Source organism: Geotrypetes seraphini, chromosome 6, assembly GCF_902459505.1.
Source record: "Geotrypetes seraphini chromosome 6, aGeoSer1.1, whole genome shotgun sequence".
In the NCBI taxonomy this organism is placed as follows: Eukaryota; Metazoa; Chordata; class Amphibia; order Gymnophiona; family Dermophiidae; genus Geotrypetes; species Geotrypetes seraphini.
In genome coordinates this window covers 173,928,923-173,933,688 of record NC_047089.1, presented here as the reverse complement: position 1 = coordinate 173,933,688, position 4,766 = coordinate 173,928,923, and the positions used below count along the sequence as shown (strand labels likewise).

At 38.3% G+C, this 4,766-nt stretch overlaps 1 pseudogene; it reads left to right on the top strand.

The window, feature by feature from the left end:
* The first annotated feature begins 1,410 nt into the window (after positions 1 to 1,410).
* Positions 1,411 to 3,333, top strand: LOC117362925 (annotated as a pseudogene).
* The last annotated feature ends 1,433 nt before the right edge of the window (positions 3,334 to 4,766 follow it).

Here is a 4,766-nt window from a genome sequence, read left to right as displayed (position 1 = left end):
TCCCCCCACCCTACCCTATAGATTGTGCCACCACTGCCCCCCACCCCACCCAAACCCCCCTGGACCCCCCTAACCTTGTAGGAAGGCCGGCCAGATGGGTCTTTCCTCTGTCTGGCCAGCAGGCCCGCCTCCATTTGAATGAGGTAGGCCTTCCCCTTCCCGGTGCATTGTGGGATGCACCGGGGAGGGGCCTAAGGGCCTGATTGGCCCAGGCACCTAAGACCTTAGGAGGGGCCTTAGGCATCTGGTCCAAGCAGAATCTTAAGTTAGCCCATGTGCCTAAGGCCCATAAGCATGTTGTTGTCTGAATAAGACCAAATGTATCTAATTTTCCAAAGGACATAGGAATGTTTTTATTTGAGAAGTAGACTATATAGATTACAAGACAGGGAACTATCAAAGACAGTCCCTCAGAATTGAATTGTAGTACTGTACAAAATTTAAGAGGAGGTTGGTTTATTAATGGCTGGACTGGAAACCAGAAAGTTTCAGACAGTATGATTTAGGGCTCCTTTTACTAAGCTGCGATAGCGGTTTTAGCGCGCGCTAGACGCTAACGCCAGCATTGAGCTGGCGTTAGTTCTAGCCACGTAGCGCGGGTTTAGTGCGCGAGGCAATTCAGCATGCGCTAAAAACACTATCGCAGCTTAGTAAAAGGAGCCCATAGCTTCAATTTACTATTAGAGATCTAAGAAGTAGCATGTATTAAGTTAGAAGCTACTATAAACTATCTGAAAAGGTTGGGTCCCATGTGATGTGTGCCAGCAATAGCTCATCTGATGTATTAAAATAGCCCAATGTTGTTTACGACGTTGTCTATGTAATATACACCATCAATCCACAACAGCATATAATAAACTTCAAAGTGCCTAATTTCTAAGTGATCTTTTTTTTTTTTCAGATAATACCTTTCTAAGTACCTCTATGGTCTTCAGTTCCAGCCAAATTATTTGAAGGCTTGTTTTTCTTTCTGGCTTTTATTCATCATCAGACCTTAGTTTTTTTAAAAGTGCTTGTGCTCTATATTCTATGTTTTGTGCAAATCGATAAACTTTTCTCATGCAACTTTAAAACTTTTATACTTAGCTTTACCTATTTCTTCATTCTTTTTTTAAACCTCGGGAAGGACCTTAAGGTTCAACCAGTTTCGCCCAAAGGCTTTTTCAAGAAAGGGGTCCCCCCTTTTGTTTTGCTCCACAGCATCCCGACGTGTGTTCTTCTATCAGCATAAATGCGTATAAAATAAAAAACCTAGATCTTGTAAAAAAAAAAAAAATTTTAAGCCTATATTATCTGTGGCAAAATGGTTCCCAAGAGAATTAGGACACATTCTATACTTGTTGAAGCATCCTCCTGGGAGGAGGCCTGAGAGAAGAGGATATCTCTCTAGACCTGAAGAAGCAAGACAAAATGGGAGCATTTTTAGACAAGCCAAAGATGGAGAAGCATAAAGTCCAAGGGCATGGTAATGGGCTGTATTAAGGGTTACGTAGTATGCAAGGTTAGAGAGTAGAGATGGAAGATGAACATACATAAGAAATAAAATTATTATTATTATTACATACAGCTGTTTTTGGTCTACCAAATGGACTCAATGGATGGTCATTCTTTGCTGTATTTGATGAGCATGCTGGATGCCAGGTTGCCAGATACTGCTGTAAGCTTTTGCTGGACCACATCAAAAGGAACCAGGATTTTAAAAGATCTGATGGACAGCTCAGAGAGGAAAATGTAAAGAGTGGAATCAGAACACGTTTTCTATAGATTGATGCACACACGAGAGTACTTTCAGAGAAGAAACGCAGTGCAGAGAGAAGTGGGTCAACAGCTGTAGGTGTTATAATAATAACTTTATTTGTATATGCTGCAGTACTACAAACAGTTCAGAGCGGTTTACAATAGAAAAGAGACTGCATACTGGCAGCGATATTATAGAAAGCATTCAGAATTACATCAGCAAGGGTATACAATCAAATAAATTTATCAAAAAGATACGTTTTAACTTATTTTCTAAAAGTTTGGTAAGAAAATGCATTTAATAATAACTGTAATAATAACTTTATTTTTCTATACACCCAAAAAGTTCTAGGCGGTTCACAGACTAAGAGGACTGGACATTCCAGTGATGATACAAAGCACACAGAAAAGCAGTACAATATTGCAATAGTGAAAAATACAATAAGAAACTATGACATAGTCATCAATCAAGTAACAAATTTTTTGAACAAATAAGTCTTAACCAATTTTCTAAAGGTGCAATAAGGTGCAGATTGTTGAATCAGGTCATCTAACCATACTTGAACTTTACTTGCTTGATAAGCCAAAGATCAATCAAAATATTTTTTATAATGGCAATTTTGGGGATTAGGAAAAGTAAATTAACCAGTATGCCGAGTACTGGTTAATTTACTTGGTACTGTTCGAGGCCTAGTCGAACAGTACCATTCAAAATGAGAGAGGAGATATAGTGGAGCAAATCCATATAACATCTTATAGCAAATACAAGCAAATTTGAAAAGTACTCTTGCTTCCATTGGCAAGTAGTGCAGCTGACGGTAGTAAGGCCTGACATTTTCCTGTTTTTTTAATCCGAAAATTCAACGGACCGCTGTATTTTGGATTATCCTTAAGCTTCCTAAAACGGTTTTATAAGTTCCCAAATAGATTATATTGCAATAGTCAAGAATAGATAAAATTAATGCTTGAACTAGTAATCTGAAAGAAGTTGGGTCAAAGTATTTTTTGATGGAACACAACTTCCGTAATGCAAAGAAATATCAAGCATATCAGTATGCTCCCCCAGACACTTAGGGCTCCTTTTACAAAGGTGGGTTAGAGCCTTAACGCGCGGAATAGCGCACGCTAAAATGCCGCGCACGCTAGCCGCTACCACCTCCTCTTGAGCAGGTGGTAGTTTTTCAGCTAGCGCACGCTAATCCGGTGCATGCGCTAAAAACGCTAGCGCACCTTTGTAAAAGGAGCCCTTAGACATTTGTTCCATTTACCAGCTTGAAATTATAATGTCCTATCTAAGCATCTCTTATAAGTACAACCCTTCAAAGTTGGAAAGGTATTCTATATTCCTTATGATTGCTCCCCTAGCACATTTATTTTATCGACTGTGGAGATTCAAAAAGTTTGTTTTGGAGGAGCAAGAAAGTTCATTTCTTCACACAAGATCACAAGCCAAACAATTCACTGGAAAAAGAGCATATACAAAATGCAAAACTATATACAATAGCTAGAGCTGCAAGGAATACATTAAAAAGAACAGGTGCAAGAATTGGACCTTGTGGGACTCCTTCAAGTAGTGGGAAAGATGAAGAAAAATGATCCCCATAAACAACCTAAAAAAAAAATGCGAAAGGAAAACATGATCGGAACCAATTTAAATGAGTACCTTTAATTCTTGCCTCCTCTAGACAGGCCAGGAGAAGGGAATGGTCTTCCATATCAAACGCAGAAGTGAGATTTAATTGAATCAAAAGAGCATCCCTCCTAGAGACCTAAAACAAATAATACAATTTATTATTGATATTAATGTAGTTTCAGTATTGTGACCTTCATGAAAGCCAGTCTGTCTTGAATGAAAACTATTGGCAGTCCCAATACGTCAGAACTTGTTACGTTTGCCAGAAAAGGGATATTTGCTATTGGCTGATAATTAGATCAAAGGGGTGCAGCTAATGGGGGTGGGGGGGGGGGGTTTGATGTGAATAACAAGCTTTTCCAAGCATCGGGTACTATAGCAGAAACAATACTTAAGTTAATCAAATCTAGAAAAATTGGTGGTACCATTTCAGACCAATTTTTCAAAATCCATACCAGTGCTCCAACAAAAGGAGAGCATGAGTGTCCTATAGTTTGAACTAATTTCCAAAGGCCAACCTGAGACAACGGGACAAATATATCAAGGAACTAGTAGATACTAATGTTTATGAGTCTCCTGGAGGTAGACCAGGCCGTTGAGAATAGTTGGGTGCTATGCTATGCTACATAAGCTGGAATTCTTTCCGTCATAGAAATGAACTGGGCCATTTTATTGGTGATGAGGGGGAAGGGGGCTCATTTTTTCTATAATGCCTGCCTGACTTGGCCCATTTTCTGTCGTTTTACCAGTTTTCCCCTCATGCCAAGTTTTATTCCATTCCGTTTAATTTTCTGAGAGTTATTTTGCCCCAATCAAATATGTACATAGCCATTCTCGACCTCTTTTGTATAATTATTTCCAAAATCCATTGGGTTGCAAAGAATAAAAATAAACATTTATCTGAAAATTGTGTGTCTGAATTTTTATTTACTGATTTCTGTTTTTTCATTTCAGGGCTAAACATTAATGCCTGTTAACTTAAGGGCTATGTAGCAGAAGAAATGTAATTTCTCTGTTTATTTGGGACCAAGAACATTTTATTCAGGTAGCTGAGAGCTAGAATGAAGATGAGAGTGTGCATTTGGCAAATTATATCTGACTGAATGCTTTTCAGCAATCATAATAAATATTTACTTGTACAGGCTTATAAATTCCAGGAATAAAGTAGAAATCTACTTTAAAAACAAGGTCCCGACTTCACAATATGTTCTGCTCTCTGTATTCCAATTTATCCTGTAGGTCAAAACTGTGCTGAAATTACAATACCTTATACTCCAGTTAGTCCTTACGGTAACAAATGAAACTATATCATTTTTCTTTTGGGAGCTGGTATTCATTTTACAGTCCTTGATCATTGTTCCAAAATACACATAGAACTAAGCAAAAAGACACTTTC